Genomic DNA, 20,378 nt, shown 5'->3' on the forward strand with positions numbered 1-20,378 from the left:
ACTATTCTGCAAACCCTTCTCCATGGGCAGGTGTAAATTGCGTAATTCCAAACCTGCAGTGTCACTCTCCGCCGCTTGCATTCTTTTTTCGCAGCTTCTGTAGTGTCGTGAGATTTTGATCTCTTTTGCTCGAAAGACAACTTGGGCTGCGTTTTATCTCCTCTACCCATGGCTTCAGATAGTCCAGGACTAGTGCAAATGGCGTCTCCTTACTCGTACCCTCCTACATCCAACTACACTAGAGCCAGGATCAGAGGTGGGGCGGGATCGTTTCCCCTCTGTTGTTGCCCACTACGCCGCTCAGACCCGGGCAAAGTCAAATCTGCATCACATTAGCCGCTGCCCCTATCCGTTGCCCCTCCGTGGAGTATTATGTAGGCCAAGCCTCTCAGTACCACATCACCTGGCGTTCACGAGTGCTCCACAGGGCACTGGGATGCTGGCTCCACCGATCTGTCGGACCACACTCCGGCTCTGCGCCTGCCGGGACTTCTTCGTGTCTCTATGCCACCAGCCACCAATACGTTGGGTTGTGCCCAGACTTGTGAGCACTGGTCGTTCTCCGCGCTCCTCAATGCGTATTATCACACCAATGCAGGGGAGCCACTCCTTTGATGCCGGGGGGGCACACAGCAGCGCGCTTCCACGCCAAGCTGTAGGCCAGCAGAGTCAACCTATGGAGGGCCCTCACGCTTCCTGCCAATTCTCGAGTGCTCACCACACACTGCCCCAAATCCAACGGTCGGAAGTCGCAGCCAGGGTGGGCACCACTGCTCTTCTCCGCCCACTAGGCACCAGCGCCGCGTTGCCTGGGTACCTGAGCCAGGAGCCGGGCCAAACGTCGTTTCAGCGCCAGGCGCCGCTCCTCATTCACAGGCCAGCCAGGGGCCCCGCTATCATTGCCGCTCCCCTGATCACGCAGCCACTGTCTCTCCACTGCGCTTCCCCTACGCCGAGTCCGCCACCCAGACACAGGGCTGCTCAGCGGCAGATCTGGGGATCCTGGGGATAATCCATGTGCATCCCCGGCACAGCGGCAACCGGAAGCCGAGGCGGGGGAAGCAGGGGCTGGGCACAGTGCCGTGTACCTAAGGAACGGACCCAGCACACCCCTCCAGCTGCAGTCGCACTCCAGGCGTCCTGGCCGAGGGGGCGGGGGGCAGGGGGATCAGCCGCTCCGGGGTCTTCGGTCCGACTGGCTACAGGACCGGGGTCACTCTGATGGGCGAATCCCGCTTTTGCAGAAAATCGCCAGGGCTGCGTTGTGGACCACGCCGCACGCACTGCAACGCAGTGCTGCCTCCTCCTCAACTGTGGGCCGCGGCCTCGCAGCCTACCCGCCCTCTTCTGGCCTCAGGTGACAGCGACAGTCACGCGCCCCGATTTCCGCCGGAGTCTCCGCAGCCAGCAGCGCCGCTCTTCCGATCGCCAGTACACTCTTAGTGTGGAGTTTTTTGGGCCAAATGGTGTAGGATAATGCAGGATTTTGAGAACAGCAGGACGGAGCTCCGGGCTCAAGCGGCCATCTCGGTCCCGAGCAAGCTCCGCCCCCCTATTTATCCCATACTTAATAAACCTCAGGATGATTCCATCTTGATAGATCGACCTCCGCCCCGTATACATTTCCTTCTGCCCCTGAGAAAGATATTTCTGATGAAGAACATCTTTCTTCAGACGAGAAAGACACAGATAAGCAAGATGGGCGGCACACTTGCTCTACTTTGACTGTTGATGAAAAAGCCATGTTAGATCCACTGCTTGCAAAGAAGCTCGTTGGACTACTTCTGCTCCAGACCTTGTAGCAATGGTTCAGCAGTGGAAAGATTTAGAGCAGTTATATTTTGCAGAGAAGTTTACCTGGGAAGTAATACTCTGTTTTAGAAATGTTTCTAAAACCTTACAGCCCAATGATATTAATTTTGATTATAAACAATTAAGTGATTGAACTTTCCTTTTTTCAAATATACCTGATCTAATTAGGCGAGTAGTTAAATTAAGACATGATACACTACGTTGAAAAGCGGAGCAACAATTAGCTAGTAAAGTTAAAACTACACAAACAGTTCAGACTAAAGGGCAAAAAGAAGTAGTCTTGGGGAAAGACAATGACCCTAGTGATACTGTAGTTGCTGTGAAACCAATGCGTGAAGCGGTGCCTCTGTATGTTCCCCGAAAGGGTGCGGGCACAAATGATGATGTTAATGTTAATGTTATTGCCATTTATAGAGCGCACTGTTACCCAGTGGGTGTCCTGGCGCTTAAAGATTGGTGTCCAGACTGAAACTCAACCAAGCGGGAGTGGACTAGGTTTACAAGGATTGGAACAGCCAGGTTTTTACTGCCTTCCTAAATTCCAGATGGTTAGAAATGTGCCTGATAGACCGTGGCAACTCATTCCATGCTTTAGAAGCTACAAGCATAAAGCGTCTGCCTCCCCAGTTGGCTCTTCTAACCAGGGGGACCTGGACCTATTTCAATTTTGCTTCCGATGATCGCAAGGCTCTCCTCGGCACATACCAATAAAAATGTTGTCTAAGATATTGAGGGCTCAGCCCATAAAGAGATTTATGAACTATGCATAGAGCCTTAAAACAGACCCGCTTTTTGATGGGCAGCCAGTGAAGCTTCTTTAGTTCCACTGAGATTGACGCAAATTTGGGTGTTTTAGTCAATAGTCTGGCTGCCGCGTTCTGCAGGAGCTGAAGTTTTCTTAAAAGGCCCTCTTGTATGTTCAAATACAGGCCATTGCAATAGTCCAGTTTTGACATGACTAGTGCTGTAACAATGGTTTTCTGACTGGCTGAAGGGAGAAGAGGGAGGATTTTTTTGCAGGACTTTATAATAAAGGAGGCAGAAGTTTATTGTCTATATAAACTCCCAGATTTTTTACCTTTGACACTGGTTGAGGAAGAAGACCCAATTCTGCCGGCCACTAACTAGCTGACCAGAAGTTTGCATTGTTGCCGAAGAGGATCACCTCCGTCTTACTTGAGTTGAGTTTCAAACAATTTTGATTCATCTACCCACCAACGGCTGATAGGCAGTCCTGAAAAATGGAGGCTATATCGTGTGGCTTGTCAGGAAGCAGCGACACCACAATTTGTGTGTTGTCTGCGTATGACGTCAAATTGAACCCAAACGATTCGATCAGAGGTGACAATTGGGCCACATATACATTGAATAAAGTCGGACTGATCGAGGATCCTTGAGGGACCCCACAGGCTAGCGAAAAGGGTTTGGATGTATAACTCTCCAAGGCCACCATCTGAACCCTATCGGAGAGAAAGGATTTAAGCAGCCTCCAGGCTGCCCCTTCTACTCCGATCTCATGCAGCCTGTCCATCAGACGCCTGTGATGGACCGTGTCAAAGGCTGCAGAGAGATCCAACATTATCAATGCAGCATGTCCTCCCTGATCTATACTAACTCTAATTTCATCCGTGGATTTCAAAAGGGCAGTTTCCGTGCTGTGGCCACCCCGAAACCCGTATTGCGTGGGATCGGGGCTATGCGAGGCTTCTAGGAAAGCACTAAGTTGTGTGTTAATGACTTTTTCAACTATTTTAGCCAGTACCGGAAGTCTGGAGATAGGTCTAAAATTATTGCAGTCCTTTGGATCTAAATTCTGCTTCTTTAATAGAGGCAGAATAGAGGCATTTTTCCAGATCTTCTGGAAATAGCCTACTTCGAACATTGAATTGAATGTAGATGTTAAATAAGAGGCCACAGGATGCGCCGCTAATTTAAGGGTGGATAAAGGACATGGATCCAAAGGAGAGCCAGAGTTAGCCGACATGATCATTTTGGAGGTTTCAAGAGCTGAAACTGGAAGGAATTTATTGAATATAACATTATCATGAGCTTGTGAGGAGATATAGGGACTAACAGAAGGCTGGTGCTTAGTTGTGGCACTTTCCAGCAAAACAAAGATTGTGTTCACTTTGTTATAAAAAAATTCTGCGATGTCATCACTCAGCTTTTGGCTAGCCTCTATAAGAGGGGGGGGGGCAGATAGGCCAATTTGGTTACGGTTTTGAATAATTCCTTCGAGTTTTTAGCCTCCTTGATTTGATCTGCAAAATATTCCTGTTTAGTTTTTTCTAGTAGAAGTTTATATTTTGCCTGGGTCTGCTTATATTCTGCTCGGGCTGAAGCCGAATAATCCTGTCTCCACACTCTTTCCGATATTTTACAGACCGATTTTATGTCCCTGAGCTCTTGGGAATACCACCGGGCCGAGGGACGCAGTCTAGTAAAGTGTCTGAGTTTATATGGAGCTAGACTGTCCCCAGCAGAAATCAGCCAGTTGTTATAATTGAAAGTTGCCTGGTCCAGATCTAAGGACTGTTCAGGTATCGAGGAGGACAAAAAGTCCACCAGGTTCAGATTATGCAATGGGATATTTTGTCTATAATTTGGTCTATACTCCTTGGAGTAGAGCAGATGTTATGGGTCTTTAGGCTGCTTTGCCTGATCCGCGTAAAAATCCTGCTGCTTACTATGAAGAAGTGGAAGGAGCCATTAGCTCCTGCACTATGACATTGCCAGATATCGATATGTTTTTTGGACTTATTTTGCCCCTTGATATGTGGAGAACAATTCGGAAAATAGATGATGTAGCATATGGTGGTACTTGGGTGCATTTAGAAGAATTAGATGCGGCCAGGGAGCCTGCGCAGACACCACAACAGGAGAGATTAGATCTCCCCAAAGTGATTGTGACTAAGTTGAAAACTCTCCAACCCCCTAAGAAAATAGATTGGACAACGTTAGCGTTGTGTAAACAGAAAGCGGATGAGTCCATTTCTGATTTCTTAACACGATTTGAAGAGACATTCCATGACTTTAGTGGGCAGTCATTGACAGATGATACGAGTAAGCATTTGTTCGTCAACAAATTTGTCGCTAACATGTTGCCAGAAATAGCTAGTCTCCTCAAGGCCAGTTAGAGTTCGTGGACTACGTCTTCCCAAGTCTCCCATTTGACTATGGCCCATTATTATGAGCGTCAGGAATTGGAAGCAAAAGGAAAAGAGGATAAGAAGGTTAAGGATTTAAAGATGAAAGTTAGGTTGGCTCAAGTATATGGTCCACCATTGAGAGGTAGTGGTAGAGGCGGACGTGCAGTATATACCCCTTGTGTACCCCCTTTCTCTCGTGCAAATTTGTCTTCTGATCAGTGTGCTTATTGTAAAGAGATTGGACATTGGCGTTCTGAGTGTCCCCTTTTGCGAGGTCAGCAGTTTCAGCGGGGTAGAGGAAGCATGAGAGTACGCCCAGGGAATTCAGGACATAGGGGAGGAATAGGAAATCGTCCCAGGTTTGAGGCAGATGAACATGGGCCAAATTATTCTAATACTTTTGACACACTGAATCAATATCAAATGTCAGACTATTCGGCTGATGGTCTTGGGGATTCTGATTATGCACAGGAATGCCTAGGATGGGGTAAGGAACCGGTTGAGGTCCCAGTAGATCAGAAAGGTCCTTATGTTGATGCAAATGTTTTGGGCTCTACTGATCGGTTTCTGGTTGATACAGGAGCTACTCGTAGTGCTCTGTCTAAAAAACTGGTTCCTAGGGCTCCCCTGTCTGGCACAATAATAACATTGATAGGATTCGATGGGACACCTACATCTAGCCCCCTGTCACAGCCACTTGCTTTTAGTCTTGATAAATTCACTGCAGAAGGTCCATTTTTCCTTTCCTCTAACACGCCGGATAATATTGTGGGTATCGATATGCTCAAACATTTTTGTGCTACAATACGTTGTTCCCCAGAAGGTGTGCATTTTATTTTAAATGATAACTATCCAATAGTTGAGAGGTCTTGTCTCATCAAAGAAGATATTGCGCAGGCATCTTTACCTACTACTTTGTGGGCTACATCAGATACTGTTGTGGGACAAATCGTTATCCCACCAGTACATATTCAAGTGAAGGAAGGTGCTTCATTGCCTCGACTGCCCCAATATAAAACATCTCAGGAAGGCGAAGAAGCATTGACGCACATTGTTCAGGATTTGATCAAGGTGGGGGTTGTGGAAGAAGTCCCTTATAATACCTGTAATAGGCCTATCCTCCTATTTTGAAAAGAGACCCTGATACTAAGATTTACAGACTCATTATTGATTTACGAGAGGTTAACAAAATTGTGGTGCCCCAATACCCGGTAGTCTCTGACATCACAACACTTCTTACTATGGTTCCTCCTACTGCCACTACATTTAGTGTCATTGATTTAAAGAATGGATTTTTTTCAATACCTATTCAATCTGACAGCCGTTATTTGTTCAGCTTCACTTTGAATAATAGATCAAACAGACTCTGTAGAGCTCCACAAGGGTATACAGAGAGTCCTAGTATTTATAGCCAGGCATTGAAAAGGCAGCTTGGTTCTTTTCCTGTGCTTAAAGGGGTGGCTCTTATTCAATATGTCAACTGCCGATAACCCTGAACAGTGTAAAGAAGGTCCATTTCTTGCCTCTCATCATCACAGAGTCTCTCAGAAGAAATCGCAATTTTGTAGACAGCAGGTTCCCTATTTAGGTCACCTCCTGTCTAAGGAGGGACGTGCACTCACACCAGATCGCATTCAGACCATTATAGACACTCCTGTGCATCGTACTCAGAAGGATGTCCACGCACTGATTGGCCTTACTTCTTTCTGTAGGCATTTGATCCCGAGCTTTTCGTACATTATTAAACCCTTGTTGGCCCTTTTGACTAAAGACACTCCAATGCCTCTCCCATGGACTACTGCGTGCCAGAATGCCGTTAACCCCTTCGGTGCTGATGACGGCACCCGGTCGTCATCAGTTACGGTGGGCGTGTGCTGATGATGGCCGGGTGGCCGTCATGACCACGCCCGCGATCGGAATGTGCCACACAGGCGCAGAATTCCGGCCACAGCCAGGGGGTTAAAAGGCTACGTCAAACTCTTTGTTCTACACCAGTATTAGGAACTCCAGACTACACTAAGACTTTCACACACTATGTACACGAGAGGGAAGGTTGTGCCCTCTCGGTTTTAACACAGACACACGGTGATAAACAAAGTCCTTGTGCATATTTCTCAACTGTCCTTAATCCAGTTGCCCGCGCGCTGCCTAGTTGTTTTTGAGCGGTGACGGTAGCAGCTGTGTCTATGCATCAGAGTGAGCGAATAGTCTTGTCACATAGATTGTTTGTGTTAGTACCTCATTCAGTCGATGCCTTGCTAAATCAAACGATAACTCAGCATCTGACTAGTGCCTCTTTGACAGGATATGAATTGACACTTTTGGCCCCTCATATCACGTTGAAAAGATGTTTGACTCTAAATCCTGTTACATTATTGCCACTTCCAGCTACTCAGTCTCAGTCACAAGAGTTACATGACTGTATATCACTTACTGAAGAACAAGCCAAGGGTCTTGTTGACCTGCAAGATACACCTCTTTCTAACGTTGATGGAGGATTGTTAGTTGATGAGCCTTGCCTGAAGTTGCCTGGTGGCACTACATCTGCTGCTTATGCATTTACAACACTTCAGACAGTAGTTGAGGCAGCTTGTATTTCACAGAAGTCAGCTCAAGCAGCCGAGATGATAGCACTGACAAGAGCATGTGAGCTTACTACAGATTTGCTTGTCAACATTTACACTGATAGCCGATACACCTTTGGCGTAGTAAATAGCTTTGGCCAGCTCTGAAAAGAAAGAGGCTTTCTCACTTCATATGGGAAACAAATAGTGCATGGGGAATTAGTACATAACCTCCTTACTGCCTTGACCAATCCTAAGAAAGTGGCAATTGTTAAATGTAGCGCACACAAGAAAGTGACCAATAAAATAGGAGAAGGCAATGCCTTTGCGGATCACATAGCTCGGGAGAACGCAATGCAGCGAAGTACCACATCTATGTATGTAGTTAAATCTCAGGCTAAACGTTGTCCTGATGCCAGGCAAGAAGTGCTGTACATGCAACAATCTGCCTCTGTTGATGAATTAGACCAATGGTCCAAGGAGGGAGCATTGGATGATGAGGGCTGTTGGAGGAATAAAGAAATGACAACATGTAAGTTAGCCTCAGTCTATTAACACTCTATGATTCACATGGCAAATGTGCCGGCACATGTTGGAGCATCCTCAATAGCAAAGCGAGTTATGCAAGTTTGGGATCATCCAGAAATTGTCGGTACGGTTAAGAAAATAGTCCAGTCCTGTCTGATTTGTCTCCAGTATAATCCTGGAAAGGGAACACTAACTCCAACAGGAGGGTTTGCAATACCTACTGCACCTTTTGAGGTCTTGCAAATGGACTACAGCGAGCTTGAGCGTTGTAATAACCTAAAGTATGTCTTGGTAGTGGTTTGTGGCTTTAATAAATAGGTGGAGGCATACGCTACGAAAGATAATACATCTCTTACTACAGCAAAGGTGCTCCTAAAGGAGTTTTTTCCCCGTTTCTGCGTTTGCCGAGTTTTGTGGAGTGACAACGGATCCCATTTTATTGGGCAAGTTGTTGAGTATCTCATGAAAGGGTTGGCAATTAAGCAGAAATTTCATGCTGCTTTTCATCCACAATCAGAAGGAGTAGTGGAATGTTACAACTCTACCCTCAAATAAATTTTTTCTAAGATACAGGCTTCCACATCTTTGAAATGGCCTGATGCACTGCCTTTAGCATTGCTATCCATTAGATCGATACCACATACACGCTCTGGCCTCACACTGTATGAGGTGGTTTTTGGAAGGCCAATGAATATTTGGGGGATTCCTACACCATTCCCTATACATAATGTACCCTTTGTATTGATGAATGATTATTTGTCTCAGTTGACTAGCAGTTTGTCTTCTATTTATCAACAGCTTCGGGAGACTCTTCCAGACAGGTCGCAAGGTGAGGGCCACTGCTTGCACCCTGGTGACTTTGTGGTTACAAAGTCCTTCCAGAGAGCCAGCTCCCTAGCACCGAGATGGCGAGGCCCTGAGCAAGTACTGCTGGCTACTAGGACTGCAGTTCGAGTGACGAATTGGATAAACTGGGTCCATGCAACACCCTGCAGGAAGGTGTTGCAAGACCTAGTGAGCCCAGCTGCGTTGGCATATCACCGCGACATACTGGTCACAGAGAAAGGACACGCTGTGTCACCTGAAGGACCTGAGGAAGTCTTCCTGGACCGCACGATTCCTGGTACATCTTGATGTCAGCAGCGACCCAGGAAGAAAGACACTTCGTTGCTGAAAAAGACTGTTTGAGCCAATGTCCTGGGTGGTTAAAGCCTGATTACAAAGGGGGGTAGCCTTTTAGTGACTGCTCGTCTCAACCTCAGTGGAGAAATCAACGTCTGCCCAGGACCATAGGGCACCATCTGTTTTGTTGTTTGCCGATGAAAATGAGCTTGCCTAAGAAGAAGGAGATCGCTGTTACAATGTGCAACGGCGGTACAATCTGCAATCTTGGTCTAACTTTGACTGTTCCCATCATCGCTACTGTAATGTGGGTAGTGGAAGAAGTAATGCCTGAAGCCTCCTTACCTAACATTACTGTTACAGTGCTTGCTGCAAAAGAGCATCGTCATTTTGATTTGCCACAAGCAATTCATTTCTTCAGATGTTGCATCAGACACACCAGCTAAGCAATGCTACTAACTGTTGGGTTTGTGGCAAGATTCCTCCTTATCAGAACATAAAGGTCTGTTACCCCAACGAAGATGGGGACACACAAGCAAAAGGGACTGCTTTAGAAATGGATTAATACTATACAACAGCAAGGGTTGAGGCAAGAGAATAATGCACCTACTTTTACCTGTGGCTTGAGAGTAATGGGGATGGTGCTTTTGAATCCAAGGAACACAACCCTGTCTGTTCCTTCAAGGGCAATGCCCAAAAATTGCAATGAACGATATTGAATCAGCACCCATCCAAAAAGTGTTTTTTCAATAATTTCAAAAGTCCACAATGCATTTAGAAATATACAGTATTGTAACAAATAAGTCTGGGTAGTAATGCAGGGTAAAAGAAATCCAAGAATTGAGCTAGATTCTTTATTATCTTTGATGAAATGAGTATACATGTCAGCTGACATGCTGCCCAACCTGTGATGTGTTACCTCGTGCTGGCCACCATGCCTTTTCCTGCACAACAAGATTGAGTAGAGCAAAGAACAGCAAGCACAGGCCTAAGCAGGTTACAGACAGGGACTCCTGAACCTGCACGAATCACATTTTTGTATACTCATTTCATCAAAGATAATAAAGAATCTAGCTCAATTCGCTGTTCTCAAGAAACAATACCAAAAAGATACACTGTTGACTATCACTCATTATTTGAGCCCTGAAGAAGTCTCAGTGTTTGAGACGAAACGCGTCGGCTAAGAAGGGAATCCATCTGTATTCTTGGATTTCTTTTACCCTGCATTACTACAATAAAGAACTTTGGAAAAGAAAAATCTCACTGAAGCCCGGACTTATTTGTTACAATACTGTATATTTCTAAATGCATTGTGGACTTTTGAAATTATTGAAAAAACACTTTTTGGATGGGTGCTGATTCCATATCGTTCATTGCTTTAGAAATGGAACAATATAGTAAAAGAAGTGCAGCAACAAACTATGTGTATTCAAATTCTAGGTTGGCTAAAGGAAATGGACCCCTTGTTATCTCTGTTGGCACGACCACTTGCCGTTCTTGTGTACAAAGAACAGGTGATGTGCCAGTGGGCCTCAGTAACTGTACTGCAGTGTTGCAGATGTCTATGAGAGGCCAAAGCAGCTTCCTTGCATTGCATCACACTTATTTTTGTGGAACTAAGGCATACTACTTCCTGATCTGGCACCTTTTACATAGTCTTCCTTCTACCACCTGTGTTTTTAGCTCCCCCAACCTACCATCAAGATTTGTAATTGTTCAATCATTATGGTAGTTGGGGAAAACGTGCAATTGATGTCTCTGTAGTCGACCAGAAAGATGTTTTGTTCCCTCTGTATTTCCACGTGTATTTCTTGTCTACCATCTAAAACAAATGTCCAAAATGTAAATGCCCGTTTAGCAAAAGATCAAGAAATCAGCAGCATAATGTTGATTGATACATATGACATTTATCGTACCCCTTTAGAAGCATAAGAAACTGTCTTAGCTTATGCTAAAAGGGTCGTCTGTGGAAATCAAAAATAATTTCTGTTAGCATAAGCTGAAACCATCTTGTCTGTGGCATCCATTTTGTTAGCTATGTAATTCTTCCATCTTCACTGCTGCTTGCCCTTCTATTCTGCTTGAGTCATCAACGTTAGTTAACTCCTTCTGTACTGCGCCAAAGCAAAGCACATGCTGAGAAAAGGCCTGTAGCTGCTGAAATGCACCTGGTTAAAGATGTAACTGTCAGATATTTTGTGCTGCTGTGAACAGTTCTGTTCCCCCTCCCACTTTGCTGACTAAGTGATTACTCATCTGCCCATGTCTGGCTGTAACTATTTCTTTGTAGGCCTGTACCATCGATTTGTATCTACATGTGTACTCTACAACAAAGTCTGTATAAAGGGGGAGGAGCCAAGTTGGCGACCGAGATGGCCGCTTAGGCTCCCGGCTCCGTAAACCTCCTAATCCTGCTGCAAAATCCTGCTATTCATCCTGTGCCGATGCAACGCCCCCGTGTAGGTGACTTGAAATGATGCCGTATCGTGTAACCCCGAAGGTTCTATGATTTTTGAGTGCGCAGAAACGTCGTCCCGAAGATTGCAACCTGCATCGGCGGGGCCGCAAGTGAGAGTGCAGCCGGCCATCAGTTGAATAACATCGGCCATAAAACTCGGGAGGAGTCGGCCCGTCGGAGCGGAGGGGAAGATTGGTCCGATCTCGCAGTTAACCATTCGTATTGTTGGCACCGGAGTGGAGTGTCTTAATTCTACTGAGGATGCAAGTGGAGTGTTATTTTGACGGAGCTCGGAAAGCGACGATCTGATAGTCGCGGGTATAGCCTGACCAAAGCTCCGACCTATCCTTGCACGCAGACAGATTGAATCGCGGGCTCTGCTCTTAACCTCTGGGGGGTCTGTCTCTAAGGGCCCGGGGGACAGACCGTGAGCGGAGAGCGAGATATGGCACCTAACATAGACCCCTCTGTGATTCGGACCCGCTCCTCCGAGGCGCCCGGTCACAGTCATGCTGATAATCTGGGTGGACATGTCCTTTGTGCGGGGTCTCCAAAACCGGACCGGGAATCCGCTTGCGTGGTGAAACGTACGGAGCGGTTCGGAGTTGAGCTTACGCTTGGAGTGATAATTGCGGCACTCGGTGATCTCCGCCTTTCCTTGGCCCGGAGAGCTCACATCCTGGAGAGAAAATTGGATGCCGCTGCTTTCGGAAGGGGGCATTTAAAAACGGCTGTTACTGAAACTAGTGGTATTGACAGAGTAGTGGAGTCCATTGAGCCCGGTGTTATTGAGGTCGTCCCTGTGCAACGAGGGATATACAATCCTCTGGAAGGTGTCTCTGTTGATGACCATGTACTGGCTGTCCTGGCTGTGTCAGTGTGTGGGACACTGCTACTGATGGGAGGAAAATCGAGCCACGTATTGAGGCTGACGACTTCTGTGAAGACGCCGGGGGGGTTCAACCGGGTGGTATACTCGCCCTCTTCGGAGTTGGTGCAACAGGACTTGAAGCGACATCGAGAGTTCTTGTCGGCATGGCTGGGATCTGGAGACATTGAGTTCGAATGTGTCAATTTGTTTTTGGTTCGCTTATGTGTGCATTTAAACATACATCTCCGGTTTATTGACTCTTTTAAGATGGCGGCTGCTCGGATGGAGTACAACTGTGTGCCTGATCGTGCGGGTCAAGGCTGAGGACGATTTATTGTTTCGGGACATTGATTTGAGCTGTAAATGTGTGGGTTCCACCTTGAATGTTACTACCGGGAGGCAATGTAGGCGTGTACTGAATCCCCCGATCTTAGCCCATTAGTGTAAACAGTGATATATTTGGATTTAGGGGAGGCCGGGAGATAGCGGGAGGGAGAGGCCGGGAGCCTGTAAGACGGTCCTCCTCCATATACTATTTCTAGTTTTGTAGATTAGATACTGGACGGGGTCATCGTTATGGATCGTGAGGGTTTGGGCTGAACTTGATTGGACTTTGATGCACTGTTTCTTTTGTTTTTTCTGGGTGGTATCTGTGGGAGCGAGGGCCAGCTGTGAATCTGATTGTTTGATTGTTGTTAGTCTGATATCCTCGGGACGGGATTTGCTGCCTCTTTGGTGCCGGGGGTCGGGCGGGATGGTCCTTTTTCTGTTTGCGGCTCCCCTACGGACTGTCTCTTGATTTGCTAAAACTTGCTTAATACTACTGTAGGGGGTGTTTGCTTTTGGCGGGGGGATGGGAGTCCGGGAGCTCGTATTGTTTTGCAACATTCTCCTCCTCCAACTTTTTCCCTTCCTTGGGGCGTAGTTTAGGGGGCGACAGGCACGCTGCTAATGGGGTTAGGTCGTAGCCATCTGCAGGGGTGTAGGGTGGGGGTTGTGTTTTTTTTAAAAATGTTTCCTTTGTTATTTTCTATGACCATTCTATCTCCCTTTTCCCTTCTTCACAAGAGATGTGGCGTACTCTCCTGATTTCTGCCTAAATGTATCTGGGTGTCATATGTCTGCCTCGTATATCCTGTACTCCTGGTGGGCAGGTGCTGTGGGGGGGTACCTGCGGTCATTGCTATCTAATTGTTTTGCTTCTGCTATACGCTGGTATTGACATCTCTGCTGATTCTGACTGTACAGTGCTTCTTCACTTCATTTGCCCGTCCACAGCTGTGTTGTATTTCGTTTAAGGACACCCGATATGTATATTTCTCCTCTTGTGTTATAATAATAAAACAATTTACAAAACGAAAAACAAAGTCTGTTTACAAATAAAAAACAAAGTCTGTATAAAAGCGCTATGGTCTGTGTATTCAATGTAACTAACTCCTGGAACACTTGAGGGTGTTGTATGGACGTAGTCCCACTCATACGTGAATAATAAACGTATTTGAATTCCCGCTTCAGTGCCAATCTCTATTTTGTTGGTCTATGGACCCGTGGACAAGATAAGGGTGAACACTGCCCCGATGTGCCCATTAAAAGGCACATTTCCACACCTGCACTCCCCATTGATCCACTTACCCACTTCCACTTCTTCCTGCCTCTCGATTCTATTCTGTTTTTCTGTTATTCACTAATAGGAATTTCCTGCTTCTTTTCCAAGACTGCTACTGTCTGACACCCTTCCTCCCGCTATTGATAAAAACATCCTTGGGTACTTCAGTACCTTCTAGCACCCTGTATGTTTACTATCAAGACAAACTGTTGAACAGGTTGTTCACTCCCAGCCTTCAACTCTTAAACGCCCCTGATCTTCCCTCTCCTCGGCAGTATGCCTTCTTTCTGGGCACTGATAAAGATTCATTCCTGCTTAATACGGGCCCCAGTTGTGAACTTTCTTCTATTCTTGAGAAGTCTTTAGGATTTTACTTGGAAGAATGCATCTTTGCTAGGCTCAAATGCCGGACCTCCCCAGATTAAAACTCCCCATCTAAAGTAAAAGAAAAGGAACCATGAAAGCTAAAAAAAAGAACAGATTCTGCACAAACCTCAACCACGGACACATAGTGAAACCTACAAATGTTACTGGAAACAGATCGGATAAACTCACCCCCACACACTCTGCTTGCAATCCAGACTCTGCTTGCAGTCCAGACAGTAGGAGGCTTCTGAACGCCCAAGATGACTGGTGCTGAATAACAAACTTTGCATGCTCCACCCAAAGATACCATAATAACTAATAACAGAGAGGCAGGCAAGAGCAGACAGAGGATGATGAGACTCCAAAAAGAAGCACCAACCTAGAGACGCCCTGGTGCAAGGAAACTTGGAAGGCCAGAGGTGAGCATATTTGGCAAACCAAGCAGAAGACAAAGCTGAGGTCTTCCTCAGCTGGCTAACGACCTGGCCCAGACCTGTGACACCCGGTTGTGGAAAATGGAGGTGAGCCAGTTGGTGACTTCTCTGCGTTTGAGGACTGCGATATGCACCACCTACCTGCTTTTCATTCATTCATATATCTATCTTATTTTTTTTCTTCTTCATCTTAATAACGGAAGATGCCAGCTCGGCACACAACTACCAAGGTAACCAGTCCCTAATATAGCAAGGATGGTGAGAGATCCCTCCTAAAGTAAAATTGTACTAACGACACTCAAACTGCTGTTCATTGCAGAAGAAGCCATCTTGAGACATGCATTATAACAAATCAAGCCCGTCTCTAAATCACCATTGAAGGTGCTAGACACAAAGAGGTTAAACCAAAGCAGTCTGCTGGAACGACAATGATATTTCTTTGAAACCCATGCTTGGCCTCACTGTCCCATCTTCAAAAGGGGATATCCAGTACTTGACCTCATAGCTAAAAAGAACCTTCCGGTTCTCAGGCAAGACTACGCCAAGTCCCTAGTATATCTGGACCACGCACTGTAAAAGGCAGTGATGAGAGTAGACAACTTGGAAACAAACATTGCAGAGCAAATATTTGAACAAGCCAAACTCAGAACTAGAGTCACTGACCTTGTTGAGTAATACTGAGCATTATGTAATAAAATAGGGTACTGTAAAAAACAGATCTTTGTGTAACAATCTTCGTATTTGTGAATTAAAGGCATTCCAAAGCCAGAGCCGGAAAGCCTTGTACAAAATCTCATCCATCAGATACTACAAATTCAAGAGAATGTGGAGATCCTACTAGACCAGATATAATGAATGTGTTTGCCATTCCAATAAACGAAAAAGCTTGTCCTCATGATTTATTCACACGCATTCACTATTGCCAGATGAAGGAAGATGTACTCAATGCAGCAAGCAAGCAAGACTCTGTTGAATTCAATGGGGCCAAAATATAATTCTTCCTTTCAAGATGTGGTTGCAATGACTTTGGATAGAAGACGTGAAGTATGAGAAGCCATGCTCCAGCTACGTTTTGAGGAGATCCCTTAGAAGTGGGGATTTTCATTCAAGCTGTTTTTTATAATCAACCTAAAACTCAGCAAACCGTGTTGACTATGCAGGAAGCACGAAATATCTTGATACTAAAAGACCTATCAGGGTGAAAGGACTAACAGGAATCTCACTTGGATGGCTGTCAAGATGGACAGACTCAATGATCAAGTCGGAGACGTTGCATTTCAAAGAAACTACAACAAAAATTCAAACAGAATATGTCTGGAGACCTGTTAGAAGTGGAATAACACAAGGCCAAATCCATCCCTAACGACTCGCTGCCGTGCGCATCTAGAGAGAATAATGAAAGCTACCAAGTACAGTTCGAACTATACCACTGGTTAACCTCCTTGATCTCAAGCCATACTGTGACCAATAAGCGCAAAAGAAGCCTTTTTCAACCATTTTGATATCACTCTAGAAACAAATTGACATTGTCCGCGGCTATGATAAACAGATTAAGCAACTGTTCGACAGGGAATGCAGAGGGATCAAGACTAGTCTCTGTAGTCCCTTTCCATATTAAAACCACTGACATCACCACCAAGTTGCTATAGGTCTAAAGATAAATGATTGCAAATATTTCTGAAGTCACACGCTGGCCCTCCCTTTAATCTCTTTCCCCTCCCATTGTTAGATACCCTGTTCTTGCCCTCAAACATAATGCCCTTGTTATGAGCCCCAATGTACCCCAATATAGGCCTAGGTAGATACACAACCTTTTACCTACATTTGTCCTACCGTGCTTTACATAACGGTTCTGGCTCTGACCTTTTACCTAGTTATGTGCCGAATAAATGTTGTGTGTTTTTCTTCTAAAACTAGCCTCATTTATTATGCTTGAGGATTCTTAGTATCACAGCAGGATTACCATCTTCTGTAAAATAACTCTGTACAAGAGTCACTGCTATCATCATTCTTGAACGACAGGCCCACAGTACCATTCTAGGTCTACCTACCGAGGGCACCTTTTGGGTATATAAGCGCCACATCTTTACTGGTCAAACCAAAGTAGAAGCTTCCATGCTGACACAAAAAACGCTGAAGTCCCTACAGGCAGACAATCCTGCACACAGTGGTCTGACATCCCTCACGGGGTGTCCAACTCGAGACCTAGACGGGCTCCTTCATTCTCTCACATCAGGTAATAGGGTTGGCTCTTTCCTAGGGGGATTCTTGGCTATATACCTACATACATGCTAGGTACACTTAGGTAGATTTAGTTAGGGTTTACATCTTAAAAGTACTCATGATTACTGCCATGTATCTATTTGCCTGCATATGTTCACTGTTTTAGCACCATAGTAGAATTCTACCTTTTATTTACTCTGTGCTTATAATCGTGTATATCTGTTTCTATCTACTTTTACTTTCCACAAGGAAATGTATTTACTGAAAAACAAGCAACACTATTACCAAACATTCCAACCCTATAAGAACCGAAGGACTAACAGACATGTTCATTAGATTGCAGAGACTAAAAAAAGCAAGGATTCACCATATGGTAGGATGGGTCAACCCTCAAAAAACATATTGCAATCAAGAAGATTCCAAGGGGTCTATGGTTCCTTATTTTTCCTTTGAGGATTTAGACATTGATCTTTTGGAGGAATGGGAGGAAGGATTGTATGAGACATCCTGCAAATTTATGAGAATCTTTCTAGAAAATTCAGAAAGGAAATTGGAAAACAAATTAAGGATGAAATAGTACAATTGCAGAAGGAGATTAAGAAAATGAATTGAATAGCTGCCAGAAATTATTCACTCCTTGGTAAGGTTATGGGGCTTAGAGTGGCACTGCGAGTTAGCTGGTCTACAGTCTAACACATCCTTTGGGGCTGTCTGGACTCAGTCTGGACACCAATCCCTTATAAAATGAACTTACCTGATGCCACCAACAAGAATTATAAAATTTTGAAGAAAAAAATTATTAGTTATCAGTTATTCCTTAAGGACAAGAAACTAAAGAAAATCAGGAGGGATGATGGTGCCTACGAATAAGGTAGAATGTTCACCTTCACCTTCAAATATGACAACATCTAGCATGCACTCACTGAATGTTTCCACAGGAGTGAGCTGGACGCGTGTTGCTGAGTCCCAACTCCCCCACCAGGCTAAAGTCTCCTAACAGTGTTACAGATAAAAAGGCAACTGGAGCCCAGTGGGGGAAAGGGTGGTAGGAGAGACAAAACATGTCTCCGGATCCTGGACCTTCCTGGACGATTTCGGCCTGGAATACGCTGGGTGTCACTCCCTAGAAGACAAGAGTTTAAGATTAGTGATGCGAACACACTAATGTCCGATTCTCACCCTGTGTGTAAAGGCTATACCTAGTTGGTCCACTTTCCCTGCCTATCTGAAGATTTCTCAAGAGATGTCAAATGGCAAAGGCAGGAAGAAACAGGAAACTCAGAGCTGGAAAGCATGCAGGTATATGTACGAGTAGCATATGTTTAGCCTCTCCATTACTGATATAATATTATATATAAGTACTAAGATTACATGAAACCATGTACATACCTCAAGGTATTCTAGAAGGCTCCTTGTACCTAGATACCTGTCTCTTGTGGAAAGTAAAAGTAGATCACAACAAACAGGAATACATCTTAAACATAAGCTCTTATGTTCTATGAAGTACATTCATGTTGAACACCTTAGAAGATATGGGACTCAGATTACCAGAGACTCAGTAAGTTAACATCACTCACCAGTCACGTATAATATGCCACATTAACAACAAACATGTAGTCATTCTTTTTATGGCAATGACAGTCTTGCCAACATTGTATTTGAACTTCTTGCAGGCAGTAAATACACACGTATATAACATATACAATGTCAGAATAGCTTTGTTTTATGATAAGAAAGCAATTGTCTCTTTTCCATGTATCCATTTGTTTGCAGATCATATAGTAATGGTGCCAGAAAGGAATAAACAAAGCTTGTCGGAGCTTGAGGTGAAGGAAAAAGCTCCAAAACACAGGTATGTCACACTAAGTGTGCACCACTCTAAATCATTAAAGTCTCGTTTCCTTTCAGGTCTCAAGAATACTGCAGGAAACTAATGCAGGCAAGAATGCAGGTGAAGCCGCAGAAGAACCGTAGCTAGGAACATCGAGGCAACAGGAGGTCAGGAGAAGCAATCTGGACGTAAGGCAGTGGAAGACTGGAAGACAATCATCATTTTTGGCTTCCTCCACGTCTAAAATAGGATGCCTAAACAAGATGGCTGCAGTCTCGCGATACCAGGCAAGACTTTGGCTTTGAATGCAAAGACTATGCTTCGCCGAGCCGGCAAGCAGAACAACATCACTGTTAAAAAAAAAAAAAGGACAACCGGGACGGAGAACACTAGGGATATTAGTGTGTCTTCTAGGTGTATCTCTTTATTGTCTCCTGAGAGTGATCTAGGAAAGCCACCAGTACGGGTGGCCTTCTAATAAGAACCCCTGGACTTTTTTTTTCCAAGAAGTACACCGGCCCAGCATGGGGAACAGAAAAAAAACAAGTATTTACAATGCAACGGTTTCGCCTTTGGAAAAGTTAGAGCTATTGGCATTGTAAATGACAAAATTTGTATTTATGTGTTGGTTTTGAAAAGAGATAAATAAATGGCATTGTCATTTACATTGACAATAGCTTGTTCTCTCGCAAATGTGAGACCTATTGTACCCTACAGACGAGCTCAGCAGACCGCAATTACTACCACACACACACACCCAGAGCCAGCCACACACACCCAGAGCCAGCCACACACACCCAGAGCCTCACACACACACCCAGAGCCACACACACACACCCAGTGCCACACACACACACCCCCAGAGCCACACACACACACACCCAGAGGCACACACACACACACCCAGAGCCACACACACACACCCAGAGCCACACACACACCCAGAGCCACACACACACACACACACACACCCAGAGCCACACACACACACACACCCAGAGCCACACACACACACACCCAGAGCCACACACACACACACAGAGAGCCACACACACACCCAGAGCCACACACACACACCCAGAGCCACACACACACACACACCCAGAGCCACACCCCCCCCCGCACCCAGAGCCACACACACACCCACACCCAGAGCCACACACACACACACCCACACCCAGAGCCACACACACACACACACCCACTCTCAAAACCACCACAACTCAACATATGTAAAAATATAAATTAGGCCGAATTCACACAAAAAAAAATGTTAAAAGTGGTGCAACATGTGATGGCCAGTGCCATTAGCTTATTTATAGTGACATTGCGCATGCTCCTGGAGTTTTGGAAAGTGCAGCTTCCACCAGGTGGCACCTACTCAACAATTCGCCCACTACATCCTGTAAAGAAA

The 20,378-nt window shown here is 45.3% G+C and overlaps 1 protein-coding gene across 2 annotated transcripts in view; it reads left to right on the top strand.

Moving 5' to 3' along the window:
* MAP2K5 (mitogen-activated protein kinase kinase 5) overlaps positions 1-20,378 on the top strand; it is a 1,262,070-nt gene that overhangs the window by 123,510 nt on the left and 1,118,182 nt on the right. The window contains exon 1 of one of the 2 annotated variants that reach the window (XM_078683056.1): positions 18,914-18,985. The exons of the other annotated variant lie outside the window; for it this stretch is intronic. The gene's annotated coding sequence lies outside the window, so the exon portion shown is untranslated. Of the gene's footprint in view, positions 1-18,913; positions 18,986-20,378 lie in introns of those variants that run through there. 2 annotated transcript variants of the gene reach the window in all.

Source organism: Lissotriton helveticus, chromosome 3_1 (assembly GCF_964261635.1).
Source record: "Lissotriton helveticus chromosome 3_1, aLisHel1.1, whole genome shotgun sequence".
In the NCBI taxonomy this organism is placed as follows: domain Eukaryota; kingdom Metazoa; phylum Chordata; class Amphibia; order Caudata; family Salamandridae; genus Lissotriton; species Lissotriton helveticus.